Here is a 21,829-nt window from a genome sequence, read left to right on the forward strand (position 1 = left end):
TACTCCAGGGGGTCATCCTGACTCAGGGATAGAACCCAGGTCTCCTGCATTGCAGGCAGATTCTTTACCATCTGAACCACCAGGGGAGCTTGATGACAGTAATTCTTGAGATGCAGGTTGGAGCTTTGGGCTTTATTTCATCTGAGGAAATGAAAGGCAATCATGAATGTTTCTGTGATGTGAACTGTGGGCAATGCATGTTGTCAAGCATTTGATTTTGTTGGTTCTGAGCATTCATACAGTTGGCGATGCTTTTGAGTTAAGAATGTGTGGGCTTCCCTGGTGGCTCAGTGGTAAAGAATTGGCCTGCCAGTGCAGGAGACGTGAGCTCAATCTCTGGTATGGGAAGACCCCACATGCTGTGGAGCAACTAGACCCATGGGCCACAACTACTGAGACTGAGCCCGAAAGACACACCTTCTGAAGCCTGCATGCCCTAGAGCCCATGCTCTGCAGCAGTAGGGGCCACCACAGCGAGAAGCCACCTAGAGAGTAGCCCCTGATTGCCAAAACTAAAGAACCGCTTGCACAGCAACGAAGACCCTGCACAGCCAAAAATAAATAAATTTTTAAAAATTATTTTTAAAAAATTACAAAAAAAGAAGGATGTATGTGCAGCTCCGGCTCTTGGAAGTTAAGGGAGGGGAGGGATTGGGAGAGGAGCCCTGGTGCTCATGAGCCAGGAGACCATGCAATCATGGACGATGGGTGTGTTGATGATGCCCAGGGTCTTGACGGTGAATCTGACCAAAGGCTTGTGAAGACAGATGGCTGAAGCATACGACTGAAGGGGCAGCATGATGCCAGGCTTCCAAATTCAAGTGTGGGCTTCTCATTTTAAGAATTGAGTGAGGAGTGGGCTTTACAAAAATCACCAATCTTTATAATTGAGCACTAGAAAATGGTCAGTGGGCAGCAGTCAGTGGTTATCTAATTAAGAAGGCTGGGCTCATGTTGGCTGGCCATCTTGGAGCTCTGATCCTCAGCAAGGGTCCCTTCTCTTGCCCCTGGCCTCCCCAGAGAACAGCAGCACCATCCTGCCCCCTTAGTGCTGTGCCACCTGTCCATGAACTTCCTAAAGATAAGATTCAGTAGATCATGCCCTTGGCAGATTCCTCCTTAGCCATTAGGCAAACTGATGCTAGAGTAGGCACTCGGTTGAAGGAATGAATGACTAGATGAATGAATGAATTGACGATTAAATGAATGAATGAACAAATGAATGACCAAGCGTGGAATCCTTAGTTAAAAGATTTTCTCAGACAGTCATTGTGAAAGTCTAGTGTAGGAGGACTGGATATGTTGCTTGTATGCTCAATATATTCCATTTTATTTCAATATTGCTATAGGTTAAATGTTTGTGTGCAACAAATTTCACGTGTTAAAATCCTAATCCTCAAGGTAATGATGTTGGGAGATAGTGACTTTGGAGGGTGATTAGGTTTAGTTCCCTTATGAATGAGGCCCAAGAGAGGCAGCTCACCCTGTCCACCATGTGAGTTTTACAGTGAGAAGACAGCCATCTGTGAATCAGGAAGTGAGCTCTCTCCAGATATCAAATCCAACAGCAACTTGATCTTGGACTTCCCAACCCCAGTTCAGTTCAGTTCAGTCATTCAGTCGTGTCTGACTCTTTGAGACCCCATGAATCACAGCATGCCAGGCCTCACTGTCCATCACCAACTCCCGGAGTTCACTCAAACTCAAGTCCGTTGAGTCAGTGATGCCATCCAGCCATCTCATCCTCTGTCATCCCCTTCTTCTCCTGCCCCCAATCCCTCCCAGCATCAGAGTCTTTTCCAATGAGTCAACTCTTCTCATGAGGTGGCCAAAGTACTGGAGTTTCAGCTTTAGCATCATTCCTTCCAAAGAAATCCCAGGACTGATCTCCTTCAGAATGGATTGGTTGGATCTCCTTGCAGTCCAAGGGACTCTCAAGAGTCTTCTCCAACACCACGGTTCAAAAGCATAGGAAATAAATTTCTGTTGTTAATAAGCTACCCAAAGGCTGGGTATTCACTGCTATTGAGCCTGCTGCAATGGGGGTTCCACTATTTGTCCATATGAAACTGTGTTAATAATTCATGACAATTTAGGGGTAGGGGTTACCACTCTTCCCACTGGGGACTTGAGACAATGAAGGCTCAGAGTGGCTGACTGTCTGGTCACAGAGGGTCACTGGGTCTCCTGACTCCAGACCCTGCACCCTGCCTTTCTTCACTTTGAAGGAGAGTCTGATCACACAAGACTGGACATCCTGAAGCTCAAATGCTTCTCCATAGGAGAGAGGGAAGGTGGCTGCTTTGGGTGATGAACTCCTAAAATTTGTGGGGTTCACTGTTTGGGGAAGTCCTCACATGGTTAACAGGAAAGGACTAAGAGGCCCACAGGGATGCTGGCCTTCTCCCTCCAGGACTGCCCATGGTGCAGTCATCAGGTCCAGCTTTTCCTGCAAGGTCACGCATTCATTTCTTCCCTCCTTCATTCACCAAACAATTGTGAGCTCTGTGTAGCCAGAGTTCTCCAGATAAACAGAATCAACAGAACATGTCTACATACAGAGAGATCTATTGTGAGGAATTGGCTTAAATGATTATGGATGCTGGCAAGTTTCAACAGCTGCAGGATTGGCCATCAGGCTAGAGACTCAGGAAAGAACTGGCATTGTAGTTTGAATTCAAAGGCTGCCTGATGCAGAATTCCCTCTTGTTTGGGGGGATCAGTATTTTGGTATACTTATATCTTCAACTGATTAGTTGAGGCCCATACACACTGGGCAGGGGTTGGGGGGGGGGGTGGGTGGGCAACCTGCATCACTCGGAGTCCACAGATTAAACTGCTCATCTCATCCACAAACTTCCTTCTAGAAACATCCAGATTAATGTTTGACCACATCAGTGGCACCTTGGCCCAGTCAACTGACACATAAAATGAACCATGCCAAGCTATTCTAGGCCACAAACAGAACTTCCCTGACTGTGGTATAGATAGATGATTAACAGTAATGCTGTGTGTTAGGCCGTAAGTGGGAAGGGGTGACTTCAAATAGTGCGGCAAGGGGCAGGCTCCTTGAAAAGGCATATGTGAGCCCAGGCTGAAGGGGCCAACTGAGAAAGCCAAGTAGATACTCAGGGGTAAGGACTTTGGGTATGAGAGAAGGAAAAGCAGGGAGATGCAAGGGACGATGGTGGAAATGGCGGTGGAAGAAGTCTTTAGGGCCAGCTTGAGAGCCCCTAGAAGCCTCTTCGTTTCTCCATATGTTCATCACATTGAAAGGAATGAGGACTTGAGAGACAGATGAACCTGAGCTCTTCTGCACCCTCACTGCATGTCTCTTGGTCTTGGTTTCCTTAACTACAAAGTCAGATGCAAACCACCTTATGGTGGCAGTGGGATTTAACCTAGCCCCCTGGCACTGTATCTCAAGACTGGGAGTCTCTACAAGGAGACTATTTGATCTTCATTGCTTTCATCTGGGGCTCAGAAGACCTTTGAGTGAAATGGTCTTTAAGCCAGAGCTTCCGACTGGTAAGGAATCCGCTTTCCAACGCAGGAGATGTAGATTTGATCCCGGGGCCAGAAAGATCCCTTAGAGAAGGAAATGGCAACCCACTCCAGTATTCTTGCCTGGAGAACCCCATAGACAGAGGAGCTTGGAAGGCTACAGTCCATAGGGTTGCAAAGAGTCAGACATGACTGAGCTACTGAGTACTCAAGAAGGTCTTCAAGCCACATAGACATTTTAAACCACAGACATTCTTCCCTACATGTTGTATTATTAATACAATGGGAACTATTGGCACTGATGAATACCTTTTCTGCAGATTGGGGATGAACTTTCTTCTGCCTGTGCATGCATCTGAATTGTGTATGCAATGTCAATGGTTAGGAAGTTGTATCTCTGAATAAGGATGATACAAACTCAGCCCTGTAAAACTGCCAAGAAAAATTCTTCTCCATCTCACCCTGGATCTGCAGCCCCACCAGGGGCACTGGGAATTACAAGAGACAGGGGGTGTTCTGAGCATAGGCGTCGCAGGGGACTGATGACTCATCTTAGAGCTTGTCATAAATTGTGGATGCCTCTTGCCCAATTCTTTTTAGAGTTCATGATAAAGCCTGTAAGCTGTTATGACTCAGTGATTCAACATTAGACCCACATTTTCTGCTTTTCCTCTTTCAAGCTTCTAGATCAGCCTATAGGAGAAATATCTTGAAAATTAGTCTAAAAATTGTCTCTATTTACAACAACTTATATACAGAAATAAAAAATTTCACATTTTGCCCCCAAAATATTGAAAACTAAGGTTCCTGTAAGAGGTTTTTTTTTTCCTTCTATAGGTTTCAGTTTTGATTTTGGTGTTCCTGATTCTCAATTCTTATTGATTTTGCTTGAAGACAGTGAGACAGAATAATTTGAGACTTGTAAAATAGACTGATACTAATAGAACATCAGCCTTGTTTTGTTTCCATGCATGATTTCCTTGAGGAAAGAGCTCTGCTGGTTTCAGAGTGGTTTGACAAGGATTCCTTCGTGCTTCACTGCTAATCAGCTCTGGCTCTGACTATCATTTTCTCAGAGGTGCGTTTTGGGTTTGTTTTCCATTGTCTTGAAGGAAGTGGAATTCCTGTGTGAATTACAGAGACGAGAGAGGGACCTAGGGCAGCACGTGGTCTCTACATCAAGTGTATGGCCATTAGCCTGCTTCCCCATCTGTCTGATCCTCTCGCACAAGGCTCAGGAAGGAGCGGGAAACAGAGGGTCAGCAGAGGGCATATTTACCTGTTAAGCCCTGAGCTCCTAGAGTTCAGGAACATGAGTCCTGGATGAGGATGCTGTGGGAATAATGTCTGTCTCTAAGATTTCTCCCTGGGGCTCTCAGAAGCAGCTGGTGTTTGATGAATGAAATCAGGCCAAGGAAGTAGAGAGCTGATCCCCTGAGACTGTGTTTGGGGGCTTCCAAAAGGGACACAAATCACTCACAGGACTTGTGCCTCCTGGGGCATCAGCTCTAGGGCCTCCAGATGAGAACTGGACCCCAATTCCAGACTGATCTTCCAGGCGTGCGCACTGAGCACAGCTCACAGACTGCTTGCAAGCTCAGACAAGGACCCCTCGGCAGCTTCTGTGTTTAGATCTAAGCTTCCAATCAATTAATAACAAAGCAGCAGCGTGGAGTTTGGAGGAGGCACCTTGAATAGTGTTGACAGCTGGCGGCTCGGTGCTGTGGCCGTGGCCCCCCCAACACCAGGGAAGGGAGGGTCTAACTCCCTCTGCATTTTCCATCCTCTGTCCTCGGGTCCTAACTGTGGCTTCACACTGACCTTTCCAAGTGGAAAGAATCTAGAATTCCACATGGATTGTTGGCATCTGTGCGGTGTCATCTTTAGAAGCATGTGGGTGTTAGGAGGTGTGTGTGAGAGAGAGATTGAGATTCACCCCCTTGGTTGGCAAACACCTAGAATAAAGTTTCTTGATGCCTTGTTTTTGTGTGACATTTTGAAAAGATTAGTGTGTAGGTGTCCAGGTATTAATATTGATCGCTGCTCATTCCTTTGGGTAAACAGTGGCTTGAACACACCATCCCTTGATTACTTCAATAAGAAAGAGCAAGAGAAGAAAATCATCTCTTTTTTCATCTTTACGTGATGGCTGTAGAGGCTCTGGGTCGAGCGAGTGCAGGTGGCAGCAGACACGGGAGATTTCAGTTGTTGTGAAGGCATGTCCGTGGGCACCACTGACACCCCCATTCCATGCAGAGGCATGGTGGCTCTCCAGAGCTCGGTCTCCCCAGAGGTAAACCCAGCAGCCTGGGATACGATGGAGGCCGGGGGCTCCAGGAGAGCATCAGTTCCCTGTACCCCATTTCTCATGTGTCCCTGGTCATAGGAGGCCCTCCACCTGCCCTCCAGGTCCTCTCAGCCTCTTAGGAGGGACATGGCCTCTCCTGATCCACTAGGACATGAAGCGTGGTTCAGACATCTTAGCAGAATGCGAAGAGGACCTCCCAGGGCAAGCCTGGTGGGTGAGGTTGTGTTGCCTCCCAGCAGCCCCATGGGAGTCCTGGGGACTCTGCAGTCAGACTGGGGAGCAGAGGGGAGCCATCGTGTGCTTAACACGCTGGCATTAATCACAGCATTTATTCCTATAATTATTCATTTATTTAGCCTGTGTGATTGAGAGTGACTCCACTTTGGCAGGGTCTATCCTGTTCATGGGTGGTGATTAATATTAAGGGGTTGGATGATTAAAGCTCATTTTCTCCCTAGGATTTCTCAGAAGGACAGCACATCATCTGGGGTCTTGACAGGTGGTTCCCAGAGGCGCAGGCTGGGGACTCCCCGGGGCTCCCTTCTCTAATTGCTTTCCAGAGTGGTTTTGCTTTAATTGGCTGCTGCCAGTGGTCCTAGGGACCAGAGGCTGCATCATTTCAGGAACTGAGGATCTCCGTCTCCACTGTCGAGGCTCTCTTCTTCCAGCCAAACAGCCAGCAATTGCAGCCGAGCCCTCCTGTCGAGCCTCTCCGTTCCTGATGCCCTGGGTGTTTGTTTATCAGCTGTGTTTAGCCAGCAGCCCTTCTGGGCAGATGCTTGGGTTGGGATGGGTGTCAGGGTCTGCCTATAAGTCAGGGTTCTAGCATGTCTCCAGAAACTTAACCTGTGAACCAGAGTTTTCCTGGGAAGATGGATGGGTGGATGGACTAGCAGCTGTCAAAGTGGACACTCTTATGCACCTGCACCAGGCTTGCTTCTGCTTCAACGGCATCCAGGTGTCAACTGAGGGAAAAAAGTACACAACCTGAAAGTTGAGAATTACGTTTTATTTGGTTGATTTTCTGAGGGTGTAAGCCCAGGAGGCAGCCTCTCAAAAACAGCTCTGAGGAACTGCTCCGGAGAGGTAAGGGAGGAGCCAGGATACACAGGACTTTTTGCAGCAAAGTCCAGCTAGTCAGAACATCAAAAGGTTACTGCTAGCTAAAGAACACTAGACATCTCAGATTAATGAGTTTAGTGTTTTCTTTTTAAAATAGTTTTTTGTTTTGTTTTGTTTTTAGTTTCTGCTCTTGTTTTTAAGAGAGAGAACAGTTATATTTTTAGAAGGTAAACTATGCTAGCCACTTGATTGACGGGATATATCACTTGTTGTTGCTGGTTTTGTTCAGTTGTTGCTGGTTTTGTCCGTTGTGTCTGACTCTTTGCAACCTATGGGCTGTAGCCCCTACCAGGCTCCCTGGTCTGTGGGGTTTCCCAGGCAGCAATACTGAAGTGGGTTGCCATTTCATACTCCAGAGGATCTTCACAACCCAGGGATCGAACCTGTGTCTCCTGCGTTGCAGGCGGATTCTTTAACACTGAATCACCTGGGAAGCCCCAGTGCTTTTCTATGTTTGGGAAGTTGCAAGAGTCTGGGCTCACTGGACTCACTCCTTTGATATGCATCTTAGGTCTCCAGGGCCAGTGTCTTGTTCTTTCTCCATCCTGAGTCCCCACAGGGTACACTGTTAGTGGTGGTTGCAGCGGCTGAGGGCTTGGCAGCTGATAGCTTCTTTGTCTCCATTCTGAGTCCCCTCAGGGCTCATCATGGTAGCGGGGAGGGAGATGGGGGGGGTTGGGGGGGGTGGGGCACAGGTGGGGGGTGGTGGCAGTGGCTTGATGGCTGCAGCACCTTTGTCTGCTGGTACTGCAGCACCATTTTTTATTCACACAGGTATATCTTACTGGATTCCTGGAAGCAGCGACACCTACAAAGCATCTGTTGGGCATCGGGAAGCTCGAGTTTTCTTCTCCCTTGAGTCAGAGACATGATAGAAGGCCCGCACCTAAAATAATTCCAAAGAACTTTGAAAATGATTGCTCCTAGAGTTATCCACAGCCTCTGGAGGAGTTAAACTAAACATCTCCAGGACTCCATCCTGGTTCTAACCACAGGACAGGACGGGTTTCATCTTCAAGGACCACAGGGACCCAGAACACCATTGCACTCCAGTCAGTTGTCCAGGTTCCTGCCCTCTGTCCTGGCTCCCTGGGTTTTGTTGCAATACTTCTTGGTGAAAATGTCTTGCTTTTGGAAGAGCTTAGTCTTGCTTGAAAGCTCAAAGCATTCCAGTAACCAAGGTCCCTGAGCAGGCACCCTTCCCCATTCCATGTGCGAGAAGCAACAACATTGGGGAAATGCCCAGAACGGTGCCCAGAACATGAGAGAGACCCATGCATTTCTGTCCCCTCTACTGTCACTGTGGGGTGCAAGTGGCCATGTGCCCCTGTAACCATGGAGACACATATTACAGCACATACGGCCATGAACTTGACCTTGGCTGCCTGCAGAGGAGGCTTAGATATGGATGCGTTTTTAGCCAGTGGACATCAGCACAGCATCAAACAGCATTAAAATAGAACACTGAGCTGAGAGAGAAAATAAGAGGCCACTTCCTGTGGCTGCAGAAGGCAGGTGAGGCCTGGAAGGCCGCCAAGGAGGCAGATAGTTGACAGGACCCTCAGAAGGACAGGATGCGGGTGGGTCTCCAAGGAAGAAAGTTATGACAAACTTAGACAGCCTATTAACAAGCAAAGACATCACTTAGCCAACAAAGGTCCATCTAGTCAAACCTATGATTTTTCCAGTAGTCATGTATGGATGTAAGAGTTGGACCATAAAGAAGGCTGAGCACCAAAGAACTGATGCTTTTGAACTGTGGTGCTGGAAAAGACTCTTGAGAGCCCATTGGACTGCAAGGAGATGAAACTAGTCAATCCTAAAGGAAATCTACCCTGAATATTCATTGGAAAGACTAATACTGAAGCTGAAGCTCCAATACTTTGGCCACCTGATGCAAAGACACTACTCATGGGGAAAGACCCTGATACTGGAAAAGACTGAGGGCTTGAGGAGAAGGGGGCAACAGGGGATGAGATGATTGGATGGCATCATCGGCTCAATGGACATGACTTTGAGTAAACTCCAAGAGTTAGTGAAGGATAGGGAAGCCTGGCGTGCTGCAGTCCATGGGGTCACAAAGAACTGGACACAGCCGAGAGACTGAACAACAAAAACTCCCGGGCAGGAAGAGGACACCTGGGAGGAAAGGGTGTTTGCTGAGGGCAGAAGTAAGGGCAGGGATAAGCAGGAGCCCACCTGGACCGAGGGGCGGGTGGGCCAGGGAGAGCTCAGGGGAGGCAGCCAGGGAGACTAGTCAGATCATTTCAGCGAGAAGCCCCTAAGTTTCTGGTTTCTGGGGTCAGCAGTGTGGTGGAAACAGTTTTGGGAAAATGCTGATGATGCAGGGCAGGAGGTGGGGGAGGCTTCTCAGAGTCCACTGCAGGACAAGGAGCCAGGCTGGCTCTAGTCACCCTGCACCTTCTCCCTGGCATTTTCCCATGGAAACTCCTGTGGACTCAGGTTGGAGATGAAGCTACCCAGCCAAAGCCATCAAGGCACTGGTTTGGGGTGGAGGGGGCAGTCTCTCTCCCCCAGGGATCAGCTGGTAGGGGACACTCATTATTCCCCAGTGCCTCCCGGCCCCCCAGGCCTGAGCACCCACTCAGACAGAACCAGCTGAGTGATTAAGTGATGTGTCTTATGTGGTGGGTAAGAGGAAACACAGAGCAGGGGGAGAGAGTAGAGTGGTCTCCTTGCCAGGTCACAGGTGAAGCTTCCGCAAGGTAGCGTCTGAGCAGGTGGACAAAGTATCAGAGCTTCAGCTCCAGCATCAGTCCTTCCAATGTATATTCAGGGTTGATTTCCATTAGGATTGACTAGTTTGATGTCCTTGTAGTCCAAGGGACTCTCAAGAATCTAGCCCTAAATCTAATGGCAAGTGCCCTTATAAGAGATGCACAGAGTAGAAATACACAGAAAAAGGAGGCCATGTGGAGATGGAGGCAGAGGATGGAGGGATGCAGCTACAGGCCAAGTAACACCTGGGTCACCAGGAACCAGAAGTGAGGAATGGACTCTTTTTAGAGCCTCTGGAGGGAAGATGGCTGCCAGCACCTGGATTTAATATTTCTTCTCTCCAGAATTTTGACAGAACAAATTTGCATTTTTCAAAGTCCCCCTGGTTTGTGAGACATTGTCACAATGGCCCTAGGGCAAAAATACAGATATAGATGCGAACTGGTGGCATCAAGACTGCTGAGGCAGCTTAGGAATGCGTGTTCGTGCATCCCGCTGTTGAGTTAGCATTTAAGGGATCCCATCATTTTTAAAGGCTCCCAGATGATTCTTACACAGGATGTCCATGGACTTGAGCTTGAGAACCACTGTTCTTGTCCAGTCCTCTCATTAAGCAGTTGGAGGAAGAGAATCTCCTCCATGACCTGGAGCACACTGGGAGTACAGGGTCCTAGTCCCAGCAATATCACCAATTCCTTACTCACAACTCTTTGATGAATGACTGGCGGATGGGCCAACAGTGTGGGTGAGGGATTTCCCAGCCTTGTCTCTCCTGGCTCCTCTAGGAAACAGGCTCAAAGCTGGGCTCAGGGACCTTGGGGAGGGGGACCGGTGTCTTTACCTTCAAGAAAGATGACTGGTGCTGACATTCCCACATTTTTCTCTCCTTATCCAAGCCTCCTGCCATTTTGGAAAACCACAACTGGGTGCTGACTTCTCCCTTGTCTTTTCTGGCATTATTTCTTCTTAGATGAGATTCAGGCTAAATGTACTTCCAGGTAGACCTGGAGAGGAGAGCATCAGCTCCACTTTACTCATTAGAGTAAAAACATAATCGCATAAAGTCCTAAAGACAGCAAGGACAGCCTCATGCAACTCAAGTATCCATCTGTTGACCCTCCCTTCCCCTCAGGCAGAAGAAGGACCTCAGCCCACTAGATAGGGTCAACCTGGGAGCCTTAAGAAGCAGCACTGCTGTTAGAAGTATGATTACTATGTCAATATTACTACTACCATCTGGTTAAATTAAATCTACTCTTCAACTATTTTTGTAAGAAATCAATATATGGCACATGTATCTCTCTTTGTCCTGTCTATTCTTTTCTATTTGGGTACACTTTAATCATTCCATATAATTCAAAAAGGAAATCGAAAATGAAAGCTGCCAAGATTAATTTGTCACCAATCAATTTTCTCATATTTGGGACAATCACTAATGCATCGGAGCCCACCCTCTCTCACCCTCCCCACTTGTCATAATGGACTTTGGTCGATATGATATTTGATGGCAAAACTCACCCTCTGCGACCTTCTTGTGAGCCCTCCTGTCATCCTGTCTGTGGCAGAGACAGTAAATGGTTGTGATAAGCTATTTTATGTTGTGATGTGCATTCTTTAATCTGAAATATGTTTGCCCCCCCTGCAAATCCCACTGCAAAATGAAAGTCACTTTTCTTCATTGACTAACAAGAGCCTTTAATGACAGTCACTGTGCCAGGAGCAGGAGATATGGATATGAATGAGCCACAGTCCTATCTGTGGTCTTAGTGGGGGACAAGAGGAACCCTGAAATTCCCAGTGTAGAGAGGGCTGTGCTAGGGATACACAGCTGGGGCTTTGGGAGTGCAGAGGGGGAGCCCTGCCACTAAGGAAAGGATGGCTGAGGAAGTGTGTTATGGGGAACTCTAGGTTAACCCAGAAGGACCTTCACACCTGGCAGTGGAGGTTGGCCAGTGGGGAGGCTTCATAGCACAATAGGTCCTATGGCTCTGAAGACCTGAGTTCAAATCTTAGCCCCACAACTAAGCAGAATCCCATCCCTCACTCCAAGCACATTAGGAGTCCAGGGTCCTGGCAGAAGTTCTATTACTAATGTCTCACTTCGGGCTTTTTGCTGAATGGTTAGTGGATGGGCCTCGAGTGTGAGTGAGGGGTTTCACAGCCTTGCCTTCCCTGGTTCCTCTAGACAACAGGCTCAAAGCTGGGTCCAGGGACCTTGGGGATGGGGGACAAATGCTTTGCCTTCAAGGAGGAAGAAGACTGGTGCTGACATTCTCACAGTTTTCATTCTTTACCCAAGCCTCCCACCACTTTGGAAAACCCCAAATGGGTAGCCACTTATCCCTCGCTTTATCTTGCATGATTTCCTCCTTGGCTGGGATTCAGTCCAAATGATTTATGATGCATTGTACTTCCAGGTAGACCTGCGGAAGAGAGCATTAGCTACACTTTAATCATTAGAGTAGTGAAATGATCCCACAAAGTCCTAAGAACAGTGAGGAACAGCCTCATGAAACTCATATGTCCATCCCTTGGCCCTCTCCTCCCTTCAGGAAGAACTTTAGCGCCATGGATGGGGTCAGCCAGGGAGACCTAAGAAGCAGCATCGTTCTTAGTTATATGATTACTATATTCCTAAGCCTCAGCTTCCTCATGTGAAAATGGAAATGGTAATTGTACTCTCTTGGCAGAGTTGTGATGAGGTTTAAATGAGATAATCCATGCAAAGCTCAAAACCTAGTACACGTCTGGCAGACTCTCAGTGTGTCAACTGTCACTGCAGCATCACAGGCTTTGACTCCACCATCACAGGCTCTATCTCATCATCACTATGGTTTCCATTGTATGCAAACCGCCAGTCCCCCAAAACAACACGGCAACTTGAGAAATCTTGTACATAGCACCCAACCTGGCCCTGTGTCAGGTTAGGGAGATGGTTACCTGGCAGATGTGCCTTCTTCATCCAGTTGATAACACTTGCCTTTTAATGTACCATCAACAGAGAAAGGGCTACTGGGAGCTCCTCATTACAGGACTGATTTTGGTAAATGTTCTGTATGTGCTTGGGAAGAAAGCACCTGCTCTGATTGTTGGGTACACACTCCATGTACCACATTCATCAATGACATTATTTAATTTTTTCTTCCTTTAGAAATTTTGCCTGCTTTAGTCACAGTTTTGGTAAAGATCCAATAGGACTGTGGATTTATCTATCTCTCCCTATAATTCCATCAGCTATTGCCTTATATGGTTTGCAGCAATTTTATTAGGTGAATACAAAGTGGAATTGTTATGTCTTCCTGGGAAATTGACCAATATGTCATAATGTATTAACTCTATTTCTTTTAATGCCTTTTGGTATTATATGCTATTTTTTCCTGACATTAATATGTCTATCATACATTCTACTGGTTCTTAATTGCCTAGTCTAACTTTTTCCATCACTTTGTTTCTAAACATTTATCCTCATTTTTAAGGTGGGTTTCTTATAAGCATAAGTTTGAATGTCTTTTTAAAAATTGGATCTCACGATCTATGTCTTGCAAATTTAGTCCATTTACATTTATTGTAATTACAGATATATAGCATTCATTTCCGCAATTTTACTTCCTACAATTTGTGTACTTTTACTACATTTCTGTCCTTTCTTGCCTCTCCCTTTTTGAGTTTATTTTTTTCTAGCTGTGTGACTTTGGGCAAATCACTCAATCTCTCAGTGCCCTTATCTATAAAAGTACACGTGGTAATAGTGGCCCACATCAATGAGACATTTTAAGGATTCCATGAGTTCCTATATGAAAACTTTTAGAATAGCACCTAACATCATTAGCATAGTCTTTGTACTTTAGTTTCTTATTTCTCTCTTTCCTTTTTTTTTTTTTTAAGCTAAGAATTTATGTACCATTTCTACTCTTCCAGTAGTTTTCCTTGGAAATTCATCTTGAATACTTAATAAAACCTAAGGCAACATTACGACCCCCAAATAACCAAAGCAAGAGCCCGAAAGCCATGGTGCTTCTGACCTGGATATTTCTACTCAAAATTCTCATTAATTAGCAATATTATTTTATGCAAATACTTTTCCTATTAAAAATGATTGTGCACCAACTCTGTGCCAGACAGTGTTCTGGGCTCTGAGGGTATAGATAAGGCTCTTTGGATTTACCCATTTCATTCTTCGCCCCATCCCCTCTGGTGCTCACACCTTCTTTCTGGAATCATTTTTCTTCTCCTTACAATATAATTACTTCCCAAGGTTAAGAGGAAGGGTGGTAAATTCACTTTATTTTTATTTATCTAAAATATCTTTGGGCTTCCCTGGTGTCTCAGTGGTAAAGAAACCATCTGCCAATGCAAGAGACATCAGTTCAATCCTAGGTCAGGAACATTCCCAGGTCAGGAACAGTCCCTGGGGAAGGAAATGGCAACCCATTTCAGAATTCTTGCCTGAGAAATGCCATGGACAGAGGAACCTAGTGGACTGCAGTCCATGGGGTCCCAAAAGAGTCAGACATGACTTAGCGACTAAACAACAATGTATCTTTATTTTGTCTTTTGCTGAAATCATAGTTCTTGTCTAATGCTCAGTTTCTCTCAAGGGTTTGAAGGTTTGACTCCACTTTCTTCTAGTTTCCATTCTGCATTTTGAGATCTTTTCTGTCAAACAAATTTTCACCCCTTTACAGATTTTTTTTTCCCTTTGGGTATCTCTTTAAGTTTTACACCTTTCTGTTTGGTTATCTGCACTTTTACCACAAGGTGCCAAAGAGAGTGGATTTTTTTCCACTTATTCTTGGAAGGCAGTGTGCTTCTTACATCTGTGGATTCATATCTTCCAAAAATGCTGTAAAACCCTTGGCTATTGCATCTTAACATATTATCTCTGCTCATTTTGAGGTCTTTTCCTCTTCTGGAACTCCAGATAGATTTACGCTGAAATCTTCCACTAAATTGTCCATACCTTTTGATCTTCCGTGTTTCTCTTCTTTTTAATTCTCCATGCTGTATTATGGGTTGTTGCTTGAGGTCTATCTTCCTGTTCATTAATTCTTTCCTCAGTTGTGCCTAGTTTGCTTTTTAACATAGACACTAAATTTTTCATTTAAATAATTTTACCCTCAATTTCAAAAAAAGTTCTACCTGCTTTTTTGCTCAGTCTATCTGTTGCTGTTTCTTCATTTTGCAATTCTATTTTCATTTTTTATTTAAATGTTCCTCACACTATTATCTGGTATTCTTCTCATAATAATTTTAATACTTCAGTTCTTGGGAAAATAAATCTGGATGAATTGTTTCTGCAGATTTTCACTCTTGGTAGATTGTCCTGGTGATTGTCAATCATGAGCTCAAATCAGCGAACCTACCTGTAGGTACCTAAATGGAGAATATTTTCCTCAAAAGAGGATTTGTATTAGCTTCGGCCCTAAGTCTGTGGAAGCCATCACTCATGGATACTCTATCTTCCTTCCGCAACTCCAAGCTTTATGTGGAGTCTTGGAGTTAATTTTTGTCCTTGCTCTTGGCTTCCTGCAAGGAAGCTTTGCTACACACATGGTTCATAGCTCAGGGGTTTTGCTTTTCTAGCTCCCCCTTTTAAGTCCTCTTCAAGTTTTCCATGCAAACCCAGTGAGGCAATAAAAATTATGTTTTGTGCAAGAACCAATTGTTTTGTAGCAGAGAGGCTCCTGAGAGTATCTCTTCATTTCTCATTGTCATCATCCTTGACTGAACATTAAAGGGAAATGTAATTATGAGTGTGATGTCATTGACAAAAAACCAGTAATGTATCACATTTCAGATGATTCTAAATGAAGCTTTGGTCTGTTTCTCTCTGCTCACACTTTCTTATCACCCATTACACAAATTCATGGTTAAAATGTGATCCTACTAGGCTGTAGGATCCACTAAGAAGTAAAGTGTAGAAGGGGAGGACTTCTCCCGAGTTATTCACCAATGTCTCTTCATCATATACAGCAGTCTCTGGCTCATAGTAGAAGTTCATTAAATATTTGTTGCCTTCTGAATGGATATCAGGTTGACTTTCCAAGACTTCATCCAAATTAAGTAGAAAACTGAATTCTCATGGGCTATCTTCCCATGCCCACTGCCACACACACACACACACACACACAGAGAGACACAATGCTAGCATTTGGGAGAATCTGGGCATAATTTCAACACCTTTTTGACATTCTGCATGTCTTGTTATGTCTGTCTGTAGGCTGTGCACACCCACAGGAAAGGACCAGCATTCTACTACGAGATGTGACTATACCTAGGCCTGTCTCATTGGGAATGTCTTCCACAAAGTATTAAGTCAGCACTTGGTTTTCAAGTCCCATCTGGAGCAGAGGTTCAAAATCACCTGGAAGACTTGTTCAGACAGAAATTGCTGGCTCAGCTCTGAGAGTTGCTGATTCAATAAGTCCAGAGTGGGGCCCAAGAGCTCACAATTCCAGAAGCTTTTGTGCTGCCACTGGCCAGTGTCCACACATGGAGAACCACTAATCTAGGGTTTTCTCATGCAGCCATCCATCGGGCCATCTCATTCATTTGGAGGTGTCTCCAATTGGAGTCTTAGAAACCTGTGTAACTCCCAACAGGAAAAAAAAAATAAAAATCTTGTTCTTTTCTTTACTTTCTGTAATAGGGGCATATTTACTTTGTACTTTAAAAAAATCCAACTAAACACGTACTAAATACACACATATCCATAGCACCAGACCCTTCTGGATCATTCTAAAGTTCCCTCCATGGATGTGGGTTTACTGAAAATTAACTTTAAAACAAAGTGCCAAAGCAAGCACAGGAGAAGCAAATTTGATGGGTACAAATTGCAAGTTCTCATATGCAAATGCATAATAATCAGTTGGTTCAGCAGCACATCTTTTATCCCGTCCCTTCTGGAAGGCTGACACCTCCTGCCTTGTTTTGTTGAGAAGATTGATGGTCTAGGGTAGGGATACAGACAAAGCTCTCAGTGTTCTCTTTCATCCACTGCTCATCCCAGAGCACAACCACTGTAATAAATGCAGTGTAAAAGATGGGGTGTCAGCATAATTAGTTCTTCAGCAGAAAGATAGTTGGTGATTTATAGACAAGCGTCCATGCATCCCTTTGTTCTTAACCTAAAGTCAATAGCAAAATGAGAAAGTCCAATGGAGATTCATGGACAAACCAGTTTAGTTGTCTTATAGACAGAGTATCACATGTCAATATAATATTACTATCATCCAGAAAAAAAGAGGTATTATAAAAACCTTGCCTCATTTTTCTTTGATCATTTATTATATCTGGACCCTGACACATTAGCAACGCTGATCAGAAGTTGTGTCTCTCTTTTCTCACCAGGCCTCCCTTCCTTATTTTCCCGAATTGAAGACTCGCCTGTACAGAATGCTGCTCCCTGTTGGCACAGAGTGTGAAGGTGTTGCCCACACACTGGTTGGCTCCTAGGGGCCACAATCCACGATGCCTTCCATCCATGCCATGCTGCTGAGGGCTATGCTCTCCCCTCCCTCTGGCTGAGATGAAAAAGGCTTTAAAGTGAAGCAGCTCAAATCCAGGTTGAAGCCATGAAGGGGACTCTGAGCAGGTGAAGACGCTTTCTCCCTCTGCCTTTCCCTCTCCCAGCCCAAGGTCTCTTGCCACAGGCACACAGTCAGGGGTGTTTGGGGGCAGTCATTGCTGGGTCCAGAATTCCCATGCGTGCTGGTGCAATCAGGTAATAAGACCAAAAAAAAAAAAAAAGAAAGAAAAAACCAGCCAACCAAAATAAAACTTTTTATTCACTGGAAGGACTGGAGCTGAAACTCTTGTACTTTGGCCACCTGATACAAAGAGCCAACTCATCGGAAAAGATCCTGATGTTGGGGAAGCATGAAGGTGAAAGGAGAAGGGGGCAGCAGAGGGTGAGGTGGTTAGATAGCACCACTGACCCAGTGGACATTAATTTGAGCAAACTTTAGGAGATAGTGAAGGACAGGGAAACCTGGTGTGCTGCAGTCCATGGGGTCCCGAAGAGCCAGACACGACTTAGTGACTGAACAGCAATAACGTGAATGATAAGGCAGAAACTGGAGAATGTGGTTTAGGGTTACAGCCACAGGGGACGTCTTGATTCTCAGCCTCCAAGTGAAACTTACCTAGCCCTGGGTCATCACAGGCACCACTGTAAATGGAGCAAGATGAAGACAGAACTAAGCCATCTGAGCCACTTCCTTTTCCCAAACTCACCAGTGATTGTTGCCTAGAGGTCAGGGGAGGCCATGGGTGTTACTGTCCTTTCCCAGGGAAATGTGAAGCCAAGAGAAGAAGGTTCTGCTTCACCTACAACTTCTGATATGGACTCAAGATACTATAACAAGAGGGTCCGTCTTATGAGTGGTCATGGGGTCATGTGCTGAGAGGTAACTGCTGGCATCCAGCTAAATGCCCGGCAACTCACATTTGTAGAGACATCCATGGGGTGTCACCTCTTCTTCCAAGAGAGATGGGGCCGGGCAGAGCTGCTGCAGGCCGTTTCACAAAACGAGACACTGTCCTGCCTTTCTCTTGCATGGTAACAGTGTGGGTTGAGGTAGAGGTCTGGTGGAGGAGGGTCACGAAGACTTCCTCTGTTCCTAGTGCTGGGGACGCACCAGTCCTGCTGTGCAAACAGGAGCCTCTATCAGCAGAGAAGGGAACATTAGGCCCAGCCCTCCATCTGCACATTCCCCCTCGAGGCCCCTGCTGACACAAACTAGCATCAATGTCTCTCTCAGGGTCCCTGTCCTAACCCCCTTGGTCCTTTAGTCCAGCCCATTCACTTTCATCTCAAAGGAAGAAAAAGTCTTATTTGCCTTGACTGGTGTCCATTGAGCCTCTCATGTACCAGGTTAGTCTGTTTTTAGGGCCAGAAGAGAGACTCCCAGTGTTTTATGAAATGGAAATAGAATTTCCAAGAAAGAAACAGTGATGGGGAGGGGGAGCTGTGCAAAGGAGAAAGGAGGGGGTCCAAAGGAGGGTGTCCATCACCAGGCGAAGATCTAGAAAGCTGGGCGTCACAGCGCAAGCCTGGCTGAGACTGGCAGCTGCCTCCAAAGCAGGCCAGGAGGCCTTTCTCCTTCTAGAACTGTCATTCTCTGAGGTCATACACAGCCTCCAGCATCCTCTAGGCTCCCCTCTCTAAACCCATTCATAGGAGGGGAAGGTAGCCTTTCCAGGGGAAGCTTTGAGCATCTCTCTGGGATGTTTAGCAGCCAGGGTATAGGAGGGTGTGGAGTACAGTGACCAGGAGCACTCCAGAGGGTCCCTTCACTACTTTACAAGGAAAGGACTTTGATCTCCCAAGCCACGTTCATGTCCTAGGAACCCACACTTTGATAAAGAACGTGCACTTATTTAGTATTCATTTGGTTGCACCAGGCCTTAGTTGTGCCATTTTCATTCCAACACATGTATCTTTAGGAGTAGCATGTGGTATCCAGTTCCCTGACCAGGGATGGAAGCCAGGCCCCCTGCACTGGGGTCCTGGAGTCTTAGCCACTGGACCACCAAGGAAGTCCCTGATAAAGAAACTTTAGAATGATGGAAGAGGAAACACATTGAGAAAAAAATAAAAAGTCCTCCTGGTTTTCTAACACATCCCCAAATTCACACTTTTTTCTTACTTTATCTCTTCCTTATAGCCCTTGCTTTGTGGATGTCCCAATTCATCATTTTCATCCTATCCGTGATGTGGCACCTGGAGGAGGACACTCCTCAGACGCTCACAATTCAATGTTTGTGCAGATCACTGGATGGATTTATGTCTTTAATTAAGGCAGTCTTTTTGGGAAAGCACTGGTTAACCGCGGAGCAGATGTGGCATTGCCCATAGGAGAGGATGCTTTTCCGTTTAATTACAGCTACAAGGGCAGCAGCGAAGCAAGTATTTTCCGTGGATTCAGACAACTGCTGAGGCTGTAATTTAGGCATCCTGATTGTGCTGTTTGTCTCCCCACACTGTCCTTGGGCTTTTGCCTTGTGGTCAAATACACGTTTACAATCCAATTCAACCAGAGTGCATGCAAGAGAATTATAGGCATTTTTCTAAAATAAAAAACACATCTCCATATATAAGGACAATTGCATTCCTAGTAGCTCACATTATAGTAATAGTGGGAAATGGTTTCTATTATAAGTTTCTTTTTGATCGATATAACTCACTCTGAAATGTCTTTGGGGCCTAAATCATTTCCTGTTGGTCTTGGCCAGAAAACAAACTCTTCTTCTTTCCTTTTCAAAAGCTTTTAGAACTTAATCCACTTAGCCATCTTGGGAATGATAAAAAGGCAGGGGAGGAAAACAAACCACAACGGTCGTGATTCTGTTGACTCACAGCATCACTCAGGAGCGAGCCAAAACTATAGCTCCCAGTGGTGACTGTGGGGAGTGGATCCCGAAACACGGGAAAAAGCAAAAGTCCCATCTGAATAGAGAACCACAAAGCTTCTCTTGAGGACTTGAACATGCTATGACTTTGGGCCACAGTACATAATAAAATCCTGATCTTACCCTGGCTGGCCCCATGCACAGCGTTTGACCAAGTTAATTCCTTATTGAAATTAACACACCCTTCTTATCTCACCAGAGGGAAAACGCATACTTTCTCTCATCTTACACCAGAGTTAAAGACCCAGACGGGATAAAGGCATCCTTGGCTGGCCGTGTGGCTGACCTTCGTGTCTCTGCTTCAGTCAGTTGGCTGCATCTTCCCCTTGATTTCACATCACTCACTCCAATTAAATTTCACCAATATATTTGCACCTGCTTTTTAAAATGATTTTATTTATGTATTTATTTTTGGCTGCGTTTTCACCGCTGCATGGGCTGTTTTCTAGCTGCAGCGAGTGGGGGCTACCCTCTTGTTGTGGTGTTCAGGCTTCACGTTGTGGTGGCTTCTCTTGGGGCAGAGCATGGGCTCTAGGGCCCTTGGGCTTTAGTAGTTGCGGCACGTGGGCTCCGTAGTGAGGCTCCCGGGCTCTAGAGCACAGGCTCAGTAGTTGTGGCACATGGGTTTAGTTGTAGGACCCGCTTTTACAGGTAAGGAAGTGTCCTAGGAACAGACCAAGAACCTCTCGGGAGACTTGCTGTGTTTGATTTAGTCGCTAAGTCCTGTCCAACTCTTTGTGACCCTGTGGACCATAGCCCGCCAGGCTCCTCATCCTTGGGATTTCCCAGGCAAGCATACTGGAGTGGATGGCCATTTACTTCTCCCAGGGATCAAACCCATGTCTCCTGCATTGTAAGCAGATTCTCTATCGCTGCACCACCTGGGAAGCCCTGCTGGAAAACTGGAGTGTCTGTCCAAATCAACCTTGAGGGTACGTTCCCAAGATTTTTCCTGTTGACATTTAAGATGAAGGTCAAGTCTTGATTGCAATCTTTGTCACTAGCTGAATGGAAGACAGACCTAAGAGCCACCTGACCAATCGGGTGAGTCATGAACTCCACAATACCCTTCCTTGTTACAGAGTTAAAAGTTGCATCACACCCCACTCTCCTAATTGCAGATGAGATGTGGGAAATTGATGCTAGCTTACCAGCATCCTACCGTGAATTCCATTTTCATATGAAGAAGGGACAGACTCTGAAGTATGAAACCTACACAGTCTATGCACCATATTTAAGCTGATGTCACTGCAAATGTTCATCGCACGATCTGAGAAGTGAAATACATGTACATTGTTTTCCAGTCGCTAAGTCATGTCTGACTCTTTGTGACCCCTTGGACTGCAGCATGGCAGGCTTCCCTGTCCTTCACCATCTCCCGGAGTTTGCTCAAACTCATGTCCACTGAGTTGGTGATGCCATGCAACCATTTCACCCTCTGTGGCCCCCTTCTCCTCCTGCCCTCAGTCTTTGTGCACATACCCATAACAAGCACCTACAGCATTCAGGTGCCCATAGCTTGCACCTACAGCACGCACACACCCTCCCGAGGTGCTGGAGATACTCTCAGAATACTCTGACGTCTGAGTCCCTGCCTGCTCGCTCCCTCCCTGACCCACAACTTTTTCCTAGTGGTTCTTCCTTGTGCAAAATTAACTTGCACAAGACTATTTCCCATAGGTCTTGGGAAAGCTATTTGTCACAGACCTGTGCCTATGATGTCTAGGATGACCCTGCTAGCTT

This window comes from Capra hircus, chromosome 16 (assembly GCF_001704415.2).
Source record: "Capra hircus breed San Clemente chromosome 16, ASM170441v1, whole genome shotgun sequence".
Classification (NCBI taxonomy): Eukaryota; Metazoa; Chordata; class Mammalia; order Artiodactyla; family Bovidae; genus Capra; species Capra hircus.